Below are 13,564 nucleotides of genomic sequence, written 5' to 3' on the forward strand. Positions count from 1 at the left end.
TGCAATTGGTTTCAACATAATTAACAGATTGAAACTAGGTATGTTTTGTTCTCCAGTCACGGGTAGTATGGCGCCATTTATTTTAGAACAAACAGAAATTATGGATGGTAAAGAAAGGATGCCAATCTCTTATGGCAGAATTGTTGCAAAAGTGACCGCTTTTAGCTTTAAATAATAGTTCCTAATCTCTCCGGTGGCGCTAGTTAGGCTCTGGGACATGAGTATAACATGAACCATATAAGGCAACAAATAACCCGACCAAATTACGTAGGTTGTTTTTGGTAGTATTTCGGTGTATGGTGGCGCCGCCTAATTACTGTTTTTTGATGGACACTTTTCATACATAGAGATTTGGCTCCTTTATATAGTCTCCATGACAGAAATGAATGAAATGTCAAACTTAAGCAGTTGAAACAGCCGTACATATTGAAACTTTCTGAATTAGAGTACCAACTGAATGCAGAAATTCAGTCCTAGCCACAGGTCTACAATTTCTTTCATGTAAAAAATTAAAAGTGCAAAGTATTGAATTCAGAATGAATGTGATTAATTTGTTAGATAGGTAAGTAGTTATATCGCGGATAGGAAGAAAAAATAATGGCATAAACATCAAATAATCCGATATAATAGTACATTTTGATGCTAGTGCGGAAAGTATGTTATTACTACACGAGTACCGAGATATCTTGCCACGAGCCGTAGGCGAGTGGCAAGACTCGGGACGAGTGAAGAATGACATTTCCGCACGTGTATCGAACGACGTTTTTTAAAACAGTTGCGAAAAAATAAGAAAAACAACAAGTAAGGAATTCGAAACTTTTATATTATTAATTCTGTGACATCATTGACATTATGAAGAGGTGTTTTTTTAGCTGGGTGTTATTATTATTGAACCCACTTCTATGAAAGTTTTTTTTTTTAAATGCATGTTCTATAAGACAGAAACAATTGTAAATATAAAACCTTGTACTATTATTACCCAAATATAGTTAATTACGATTATTTGTGTATCGTACATTTATAAAAACAATATCGAATGTTGCCTTTGGAAACTTAAAGCTTCTTAAGAAAACTTCTTAAGGAATCTTCTTTGAAACTTCTTAAATCTTTGGAAACTTAAGAAAAAACGCCTCTTCTTTGACAGGCGTTCCGTTCCATTCAGACAACTTATTAAGAACGGTTTTTCAATATTCGATATATAAAAAAATAGACGTGTATTATGAAGTGTATATATGAAGAGGTAAGTAATAAAATATAAAATATGTATATTTTCGTATTCTTACATTAATAGTAGGTTTTTATGTTGATTACGACGTTTTAAGGATGACTCACGTTAGACCGGGCCGTGTCCGGGCCGGGGCTTCCGGCGCTTCGTTTTCTATGGAAAGCATCACGTGATCACCTGTCATGTCATAGAAAAGTAAGCGCCGGAAGCTCCGGCCCGGACACGGCCCGGTCTAACGTGAGTCATCCTTAAAGGAAACTAATATTTACAGTCATCAATAAGTAGTCATAAATTGGAACAAGAATCAATTTTAAAAAATTGGGAAGTAAAAAGCACTAGTTCGCGAAAACCAACTTTCCGCACGCTAAACAGCTACGTAAAGTAGCACTTTTTGAGCAACTGTATTAAAAATATTCTTAATGGTCTTTGTATAATAAACCATGTCTAAGAATCACTGTTAGCCGCTCAGTTAACCAATTCAATTCAATTATTTATTCATAAAATTTTACATTTTATACGTCCGTCGGTTTACAATTACACATTACATTACATATTAAATATACATTAAACAACTATTAGTATTACAATCTAAATACTTATTTACAAAAAGAATTCGTCAATGGTGTACAATGCAACCACACCAACCAACCAAATTTTGATTGTTTTGTGTCAATACGCAATTCAGCGGGTAATTCTAGTAATTTAAACGTTAAAAATGTCATTTCATTCTTTAATTATTATCTATAAAAAGTTACAATCTAAATCAAAAATATTTTAAATAGCATTCCAACAAAACCCTGAAGGGATTGTACACAATGGAGTCTTAATCCTAAATTGGTCGGTATTATTCCCCCGAGCTTCAGTGTCCGAGCCGTGAGACGGAACGAACACTGAATATTCATTTGTATAAGAAGGTAAGACCGACTACCACACAAACAAATAACTTTTTTCAATCAAAAATAATCAAATTTGAGTCCGTCTAGGCTAACTTTCACTCCTGCACTTTGCTCCGTTCGCTTTATTTGCTTTGTTCTGTGGAAACCTGTGGGCCTTTAATAAAAAATAAATAAAAAATAATAACCAATCTACAGAAAACAATAACCGAAAAAATACACAAATATACCGACCTTAAAGACGAAGTCACTAGGATTTCGAACCAAGAAAAATTCTACATTGGCCCATATTATAGTCTTTTCAACCACCGGCGTCATTCCCAATCACCTCCACCATAGCCTAAAGCTCATTGATCTGAAGAAGAACCACACCTACATGCAGCTGCAGAAAGCTGCGATACTAAATACCTGCAGAATCATTAGTTTTTTTTTACAACAAGATGAATCCAGAACCGAATCAGTTGAATAACCTATTTATAAAATACGGGTACCAGACTTTGACCATCATTTGTGACTTTTGTATTGCTCTAAGACAATGGATCCCATACAGACATTTGATCCTCAAAACAAACCTGATCGACTGATATCTTAACCTTTTCGACGCCGTGTCAAACACAAAAGCTGTCACTCGGACGCCACGTCACCGAAGTGTCAAAACTGAAATTGAACTTTATGCACATGAACGTAAGTCTATGTTGCTCTGTGGTTGTTGGCCGGTTAATCCGTCTTTGGCGTTGGTTAATCAAAATTTGCGGTATACCCATACCCAATTGTATGGCAGGGCGGCCGCGCTTAGCGCAGCTTTTAAAAGGGGGACGTCTGTTTGTTATAGATAACCCACTTACAACGGCCCGATTATAATGACGGTGACGTCATTCTTTTGTCGATCTTTTTAAACACCGACGCAAAAAGAGGGGTTCTATAATATAGAATTATGTTTGACGCCAATGTCTGTCTGTCTGTGGCAACGTAGCTCTCCAACGGATGAACCGATATTTGCCGGTGGTTCTTAGCTATGTTTGATAGAAATCGATCCAGCAGTTTGAAGGGTATTTATTAGATTATCACTGTTTCTTAACACACGGTGTCAATCGATGTATATATTATGTATATCTTCTATTTATGTAGTGTGTTCCCACAAGCTCTTTTCCAAAATGTAAATTTACAATGTTCATATATTTTAACTAACTTTTACTAAAATCCGGAGGCAGTAAAATTAAAGCTAAAAATTAAATAAAAATACATGCAATAATTAATAACTAAATGGCACCTTTTTTAATTGTGCCCCCTAATATCTATTTTCTATTTGTGTGTGCTAACGAATAAATTATTTCTATTCTATTCTATTCTAATAAAATAAAATAAAGTAAAAATGATCCAGGTAGGTGGCATGTGACTATAAAATATTGTTATGAGATTAGGTGGTTTTTAATATACAAATCCTACCAAAACTGGCATGCATTATATCATTCTATACGAAAATTAAAAAAAAAACAATAAAGAGCGGGTGAAGCTCGCTTGGCTTCTTTCTTGTGAAGACAACAGATCACTTTCATACTAGAAGAACCATTTAACCTTTTGGACGCCAATGACCACCAATGCCAATAATATCGGCACCGCAGGTCCAACGCCAAAGACGGATTAATCGGTCAAAGACCACAGAGCAACATAGACTTACGTGCATGTGCATAAAGTTCAATTTCAGTTTTGACACTGATGTGTGACGTGATGGCGTCCCAGTGACAGCTTTTGTGTTTGACACGGCGTCGAAAAGGTTAAACCTAAAACTCACTCAAATTGAAATAGATGTCATATTGGCACCAATAATGAAACGTAAACTATAAATGCTGCCAGCATCTACGGCACCATGCCGCAGATTAGATTTTTAGATTTAGATTTATTTATTTCAGGATAAAAATTACACTATAAATTTGCATCGATGTCAAAATTATGCTTATCTTGTTATCATGATCGTCAAACATTACATACTAAAAAATACAAAATAAATTAAAATAATTTTCTCTCCCAATAAGGATCGTCATATAAGTATGTATAAACAAAAACATGTCAAAAATAGATGTCAAAAATAGAAGTTTTTAGTTATATATTTTAAGATTAGTTTTTTTATTTTTAGATTTAGTTTTTTAGTTTTATAGGTTAGTTATTTAATTCTGTTTAATTTATAGTTTGTAAGTAATTTAGGTCCATTATTTTATTATTTTAATAAACTACAAATAATATTTAACATCCGTTTTTAAACATATATAGTAGGAATAGGTTGGTTACTATTCAAAATATTTGATTTGTGCGATTTTACCGCTTCATATGCGTCCTCTACACCCATTAAAAAATGACGATTAAAAAATACTCAACACATTTTACATTATAAATAGTTGTGAAACGAAGGCAAAATATAAATTGTAATATTACAAAAGAGATTAGGTAGTTAACACAAAAATACAACAGCGGGTAAAGCTCAATAGCTCCCACTCAGATACAAGTTCGTTTGGATCTTACACATTGACATAAGATATTTAAAACGGTTCCTGATCCAGAGTCTAGGAAGTAGTCTGTGTACGTCGATGAATGAGCTTGCGCGCGCGCACATGTTAGCGGCGCGTGCCTTTATTAAAGCCCGACATAATATACAGGATGCATATAATTGTAGTTTAAACCATAATTTAGTTTTTTTTATATATGTACTTACTACGATGGTGGCAAACAGACCGCCTGATAGAAACCGGTTAGAGTAGCCTATTGGATATTGCCGTTAAGACCTTATTACACTATCCTAATTTAGTGACTAACAAGAGGGACACCGTTATACGTGAGAAACGATAGGATGTATCTCTAATCGGGTCTCACGTATAGCGGGGTCCCTCTTGTTAGACACTAAATTAGGATAGTGTAATAAGCTCTTTAGCGCATTGCCGACCTTTCAAATCCAGTAGGGACACTACTTTGGTGTATTTCCATTTGTCCCCGCCCCACGTGACCGGGGACAAATGCGAATGACTTATATGAAGACACCTATTTCCATCTGTGTGATCTGTGTTCGGCGGGGACAATTGGGAATACACCGCTACTTTTCTGAGGAATATTTACATTGTAGTCTGTGAATAAATCTTCTTCTTCCACAGCCGGAGCGTCCGCGGTTTTTTTAAATACTATTCAAAGTAATCTGGCTGAACTAAATTAACATTTTCAATGATAAAAATGTCTGCCAATAAGGTTATCAGTCTGACTAGTTAAAGCCTGACCACTTGACCAGTAATATATGATCATTGTCAAGAGGGCGCTGTTGTTGCGCATGTATAGAGTGACAGTCTGACAGTTCAGTATAGTATGAAAAAATTAGTTCCAGTGAAATTCCGCAACATAGCGCGTGATCATATATTATAAGGTTTGGTTCGTTCTGTGCTAATATACCAAAATAGTTGACTGTTGGTGTATCCTTTTTCGTTAGTATGTATGTAAGTTTACTCAATTTTTAAATTTGATAATTTTTTTATTATTGGTTGTGCTGCTATAGCAATATAAGCATCATCCTGTATTGTGTTTTATTTTTACCCGCTGATTGCGTGGTTCTTTTGTTCTTTGATGCGAGTAACACATGGCCTCTGGATAAAAATGGCCGTTTGTTAGGATCTTGGCTTATTTCCGACACGGGACGAGGGCGTATAATTGGCAACAATACAGGTAGGTTGATCGAGGATCTACAGACCTACACACACTACAGTGACCACTATTAATAATGAAAATTAACATACATATTACATACATACATATGAAGGGTTCACGGAAAGAACATGTCTAGGTTACTTTAGTAACATTTTTAGGCGGTTAGTGGGAAATTATTTCTTTTAATTCTAATATAAATGAAGGTTGTCTGGAAGAGATCGCTGTTTAGCGATAAGACCGCCTGTTGTAACCTACGCCGTTAAATTCCAATGTATTCTCTGTAACCTTTATTTTGTAGTGTGCAATAAAGTATTTTATTATTATTTGTATCTCCTCGGATTTCACGGGTCTATAAATCCCGGTCTTTGAATAGGCTTGCGTGGGGATATAGATCCAACACGTAGAGGCCCCTTGGAGAGCTTTAATGTCATGTAGAACGCCTGCTGGAACCCGTTCACAGGTGCAACAATAGACACCCATGAACCGGTCGCAGCAGGCATTGGGACTATTGTAGAAAAAGTGAACAGTATACCGGTCTATGGATTGAAGTTTGGGTGGATAATGAGACTGGGCTATTGAAAAGAAGTCCGGACACCTGCCATAACAATGCTAACACACGTTATCGAGGCAGGTGGTGACTTGCCGCTGACTAGATGGGCCCCTGAAACTGCCGTCGTGAAGACGACCAGGAGCAACACCGGTGTGAGCGGCTCAGGGGTGTCGAGAGGTGTGCGCCGCTTTCTACCCAGTGACTGATGTTAACAGCCACTGTGCCAACTCGCGTCTTATGCATCTTTCACTTCCACCCCTGGAGCATATAGCTCTTACGACTCCCCTCTGGACGGCCAATGAAGGCAAGCCAGAGCTGAGAGTCATGCGGGTCCCCTTGGGGTCCACTCCGACCGACGAAGACACGCCGGAGACGGAGACCCTGACCGACTCTCTGGAGCACTCGGGTCCGTGGGGTCGTCACTCCCCAACAGCTCGCCACAAGCTGCCCTGCGGGCTTATTATTATTATTATTATTATTATTATAATTGTTATATCAATTTTATTAGATTGAATATCTTTATTATTTATAATATTTGTTTCTTTAATTTTTTCTGTTGTGATTTTTTATAGAAAGAGATATATATATTCTGAAAGGAATTTAAATCGTTTTATTATTTTAGTTTTATTATTTGTTTTTTCTATGATTTTATTAATTATTAGACCAAATATAATTAGATTTTTTTTAGGATGGGATGGTTAAGGGTTAGTATCTTATTGTTTAGTAATTTACTATCAAAATGTAAAGTCTTATAATGCAGGTATATTACATGGTCTGGACTGGCCATTTCGTTTGGAAATCGCAATCTAGACACGATCTCTGTGTATGCACGCTCAATTCGCGGAATAATTTTTAAATTACCTAAATTAATCTTGTTATTACATTAATTGTGCCTAAAAATTCTTAGGTTCTGGTCAGAGATTAGGGTGGGGCAACTGCCCCACCTTGCCCCACCGTGGCTAGTCACAGTAGTCACTTTAGTAACATTTTGAGTAATCGCAGTTTTAAAATTTGGAACCATGTCAAAATGTATGGTAATTCCGTGACCAGGTCTTTTTTAACTAAAAAAAAAAGTTGTGTATATTATACAGTGGTAGCAAAAGATAAAACTAATAGTTCATTAAGAGCTCTACATTTTGAGATGAAAATCTCATTTTCCGTAAAGTGACTAGACATGTTCTTTCCGTGTACCCTTCATATAATCACGCCTATTTCCCGGAGAGGTAGGCAGAGACCCGAGATTTCCACTTGCTACGACTACGGAAGCCTAAAAAGACTTCAAAAAGGATAATATTAAATCCCTACCTCCCTTCTCCCCACTTTCACATGCGCCTGCAACTGATATGAACTCGGGGCCAAGGCAAATCTTAAAAGCGACACGCTGTGGGTGGTTAATTTTAAACCTTCAAGAAAAGAGCGTACTTACTCCTTCATAGTTTAACTATCACATTGTTTAATGACCGTCATTGCACTCGTAGCTTTCACAAAATAGCGTATTTTGACACGGAACAATACTATAATTAGTCTTTATGCGTCTGCGCAGATTAAATCACCTTGTCCTCGACTGCCCACACTGCCCACGATATTAATTTAAAAAGTCTGGTCTAGGTTATCTAAACAGTACCTACATAACCTACAATACAGACCTTTACTCCTACGTTACACAATAAATGTAAAGGCCATTCCACTTTTCGCTATTAAATATATTAAGTACATTACATTTTAGTAGTAGCGGATAAAGCAACGCACCAAAACTAGGAGGATATAACCAAACGGAGCCGCCACGTCTGTAATTTTCTGTACAAAAAGTATGCCGATTTTTGCGGGGGAGGGGAACGACAAATGTATGTAACGTAAAAATAGTAGTGTCAGATAAACGTCAGTCCATACATTGTGTATGACCATTGGCCGATTATTTTCGACAGAGGGGAACGCCTGTTAATGGCTACTCCAATGGCTTCTGAAATAGAGATACATTATACACTGTGTTTCACATTATAAATTAAACTGGAGGCTGTACGCCTCCAACTGACTAACATTTGTTCAGCAACTTTTTTAAATTATGTTTTTTTTTTATACTACGTCGGTGGCAAACAAGCATACGGCCCGCCTGATGTTAAGCAGTCTCCGTAGCCTATTTACATGCGCGTTGTCGATCCTTTTCGATTATACCTTTTTCATACTAATTAAATGTTATTTTCAATGTACGCTGCCATCTGTGTGTTTGACATTGCTTGTCACCCTTTAAACATAACATATTTTGCAATACATTGTGTCTTAAAAGAAACTTTAAAGTGTAATGAAAATCAAAACACAAGTTATTTTTAAAAGTTGCTGAATAAATGTTGGTCAGTGAGGAGTAAAGCCTACAGCTTAATTTAATGCTCCTGTTACAGGAAACACCCGGTATCTCGTTCAAAGTATGTGCTAGCTCATATTCAGAATTATTGAGTTAATCTAAGCTATTACAAAACAATAGTAGATACTTTTGATGCGAAGTCTGATTCGCTAATGATTTGATGCTGACTGTAGATAGATAGATAGATGTAACGTTTATTTAGATGCTGCAAAAACACACAATTTACAGCCTTTAAGTGCGGTCTGAGGGACAGAAATGTGTGATGTATTAAACTAGATTTGGTTGGATTTGGTTTTGGCTGTTTACTTTCTTTTAACTTTGGTTATTAAGTCTGATGTTTTATGGGGCGACATATTCGTTCACTCAAATAAGCCCTTTAATAAAGAATAAAATAAAAAGATAGGGGAGGCCTATGTCTTGGGGGAGGCCTATGTCCAGCAGTGGACGTCTATCGGCTGACATGATGATGATGAAAATAAAAAAATAAAAATTTACAGCTACATTACAAACACAGCAAAAGTAAAATATGTACAAAATTTAAGTGACAAAAAAAATTTGTGAAACTGGATAAATGGATGTTTGGCGAAGGTGCTGGCTATGTAGGTCCAGAAGGTTTATAGCTGAAGTAAAACACTTGTCTATGTACAAGAATTGAATGAATTTATTTACAGAATACACGGTTTATATACAAAAATGAAGAAAGAAAGAAAGAGACATATTTACATAGAAGAGTGAAACAAGAGATAAGGAGGTACGCTGGTACATGCCGCAGGCGCGCGCGGCGCGCCTATAAAACTGAGTGGCCCGCCTTCGCGAGTCCTTTCGCTCGCCGGCCGCTGTGGAGTCAACATCGTGTCGTCGGTCCGCCGTGCCCCGCTGCTTGGAAAGAAGACACGACGAGTCCGACGAAGATGCTGCAGGATATTCCAACTGTCCTTCTCAGGACAATCCAAACTGCTCTTATCAGAGCAATTTCATGTTTCTCCGCCTAACCGCGGAGTATGTCAATCGCACCGTTCCTCAGCCTCAGCACACGGTGTCAATCGATGTATCTTCACTTGTGTAGTGTGTTCCCACAGATGGAATGGATTTACTGTAGATAGATAGATAATAGTTTATTCATCAACACATGGTAATAGATACATTTAGAATATACATTATGTACACAATATCTGTACTACTAACAAGTGTGACTAGTCAGGAAATTATTGGACTAAGGTGCATGCATGACATAATTTGTAACATTTACATTTCATTCAGAGAGAGAGAGTAAAAGAGATCCCTTATAGGGATAAGTCCGCCTTTGTACATTGTATATATTTATGTTCTTTTATTGTGTTTGTAATCTGTCTTATGTACAATAAAGTGTTTACATACATACATACATACGATTTGTGAACATATAACAGTGTTCCTATCGTTTGTGTTAAATACAAAAAATCTGTCTGCTAAATTTTCTACGGAGTCAGCATTAAATATTTACAGCTGTTACGGGTCCCACCAAATAAAAAGACCATACAGCAAATATAACTAGGTCTTTCAAGACATAGTATACAAGACTGGACAAAACTATACAAAACCGAACAGAGTTAACTGTGACACACAAGCCTGAAGGCCGTTCTAATCAGGAGTGCTTGTCTATCTAATCTGCGCTATTGTGCATATATTGCACTGTACTGTCTACAAAATAGGATATCTAGTAGCGCTAATGGTATCTTCTGAATAGTAAATCCAGCATGTATAATTATTTATTTATTTATTATTTATTTGATACACTAGCAGCTCTTGAAGCTAATGCGTGTATATCGAGCACTTGTATTTTATTTTGCACTTTTCAAAATTCTAAAATGTGTATCTAGTCTATTTCTCAGATCTCTGTCTGTCGGTCTGTTTATCTCAGATGATTTTTTCGAGCTCGGGCCCTAATCTGTTAAACAAAAGGTATTGTTTCCTTTATGCAGTGGTTACACTGCTTACTGCTAATAGCCCCGGCATAAGTAACGGGAACAAGCCCGTTTAAAAAGCAAATTTACCATTATATTTCTATGGTTGAGACATAGCTTAGTGAATGGTCATAGGAAAGGAAGATCCTCATATGGACTGGTATTCTGCTTAAGACAGCAGGCAACAGCTAGTTGAAGCCGATGAACTTTATAATCCACTTTAGCAGGGTTATAATGTTGTAAAGATTTATGAAAATGACGGAGTTCTGAGAGGAATACGGTCGAATTGATAACCTTGTTTTAAAGTCGGTTTAAAATGATTAGACTGTTTACGACTGACCGTTTTGCGGATGCTACAACACAATGCATCTGCTAAACACCTGTTGGGCCTTAGTCACTGCTGTTATTGCAATAACTTACTGAATTATTGTTTACGCAAACCAGTTTTGATGTAAATATCTTGATAAAATGACCTTTTTGACGTTTTATGCAGACTTTCAAAATCGATGTTAGGGGTCGATCATTAATTACTTCACACATCGATTTTTTAGACCCCCCCCCCACACTTTTTCATAGGAAAAAGATAGGTCTTTAATACGTACTGTCACACTTGGCATTAATCCATAGCATAAAAAATGACACTGACAGACTCTACCCTCGTATTTTTATTGCTCACGGCTACTGGACGCTAGATGGCACTAATATTTCCTTGACTAATATAAAGTTCAAAAAATTTCAAGTTCAAGATAGCGTTGTGTTTATGATCGTGTGCGTGTTGGCGACAACTTCTTGTCTACGTGACAGGTGTCCGTCACTTTCTAACCAGCAGGTGCCAGCAGTGATAAAAGTGCAAGGTGCGAGATGTGGGAGACGTCATTACCAAGCTTAAATGAAGTTGGGCGGGACATGTTGCCAGGCAAAGTGATGGCAGGTGGACCAAAATGTTGACCGCTTTCGGATGAAAGAAGCGACTGGCGTCCGTTGGCTCGGTGGGTGGATGACGATCGAAAAATCGCGAGGCACTTTTGGATGAGACTAGCCCAGTACCGTGATAAGTGGCGTACACGTTTGCTCAGCAAAGGGCGATGAAGGCTAGAATGATGATGATAATGAGTGTTAAAAAGTAACAGTTATTTTATCATGTGGATAAAGCCATCCATATTACACCTGCAGGCTTATTTCGCTTCTACTGTTTTTAACTTTCTGTGCTGACTGCTCGGCAAGTTATAGCAATAGCAGTCGGGTCAGCGGATATATTAAAGAACTTATTATAGTAGGATTTGTTAGCGCGTCAAATATATGTATACGTTTTTTGCCGTATTTTTATGGGATAAGATGCAAAAGTGTTAACATAATTTTGAACGTTGTCAATGCCTACATGGTGGTAGGTGGAAAGACTCAGTGTTCGGCATTGTTAGTCAGATCTAATGTCTGATAACGAGCGTTAATTCTAATATAATATGATAAAAACCGCGTATAGCGTACCGCGCGTTAGGCGTATTTTTTTAAAATATAAATATAAGTCACCCGTTGACCACGAACGCTGTATAGTTTTATTTCATAAGTAACAATCGCGGTAACCGAAGACAATATTAATATAAATATAGTTAGAAAAACATTTTTTAAGTCAGGAACACATCAAAGTAATAAATGTCCTTACCGAGATTCGAACCCCGGTCCACCACCTTAGCATCCGTTCACTGCCTTAGCAGGACTACTACCCAGTAAACGGAAATATACCAAATATAGTGGGATAGTGCAGGTGGCCCTAATATTATTTAATTGATTACCTAAGCATTTCTTTTTGCCACTTATACTTATATGTCAATTCCTTCTCTATGCTACTATGTTTACAATTATTTTTCAGGTGTGTTTTACAACTATGAATTATAAATTTAATCTTTAATCTTGGTTTAATTTATCATCTCCTCTACACGTCACATTCCTCAGCCGATTCTCGCAACATTTTGTATTTACCGTAATTTAATGGACTTTTTTTTCATTCGGTTTTTTGAAATTTTACAAAATAGCGGTTTAATGGGAGTAAAAGCCTGTGAGTATACTCGTAACTTCAAATTAAAACAAATAGGTATTGTTTTATCTTATCCTATGCTAGGCGGGGTGGCCGGGTGGTCTAGTGGTCGGGACGTTAGCCGCGTAAGCTGAAGACGCGGGTTCGATTCCCGCCTCGGCTACCGGTGGACTTGGTCACTTTTTCTTTAGTGTATGATATCTATTTTAGTTTATAATTTATATGTAGTAGTTACTTAAAATGCACAAATCAATATATTTCATAAAATAATTTGATTTGTTCCCTAGTTGGCTAATTCTTTCTTATTAAAAATTGACGGCGACTGTACTAAGCCGAGAACATAACTACATAGTCCTGACACGCAGGTAACCTCTGCCCGCGGCTCCGCTCGTGTCCGACCACGGGCGCTGTTCACGATTTTTAGACAGCCGTTTTATCCTTACAAAGCCGTAGTAAGCCGTGATCTTGAGTGACCTGAGTCCTGCGAAATTACGAAAGATCGTATAGATAGATAGATTTTTTATTGATAAAAATAAATAAAAAATTACATGTCAATTTTGCTTATTCCTATTCTATTATTATTATAAGTACTAGTTTATAAATGTGATCGACATAATATGTGACGTGTTCAACCAAAAGGTACCACATTGTCGCTTGTTGATAAGGTTGATTTCTAATTGAAGCTATATGGAAATAGTGCCTTACTGACAAGCGACAATAAGTACCCTTTTGGTTGAAAATGGCGTTTATAAGGTTCTGGAGTTTCTAGGTTTTAGGTGAAAAACCATACGACACTATGCGGTAATTGACAAGCTATAATACAAAAAGTGTTTACATACATACATACAAAAATCGGCCAAGATCATGTCCGGCCATGTTCA

This window comes from Cydia strobilella, chromosome 22 (assembly GCF_947568885.1).
Source record: "Cydia strobilella chromosome 22, ilCydStro3.1, whole genome shotgun sequence".
NCBI classification, from domain to species: domain Eukaryota; kingdom Metazoa; phylum Arthropoda; class Insecta; order Lepidoptera; family Tortricidae; genus Cydia; species Cydia strobilella.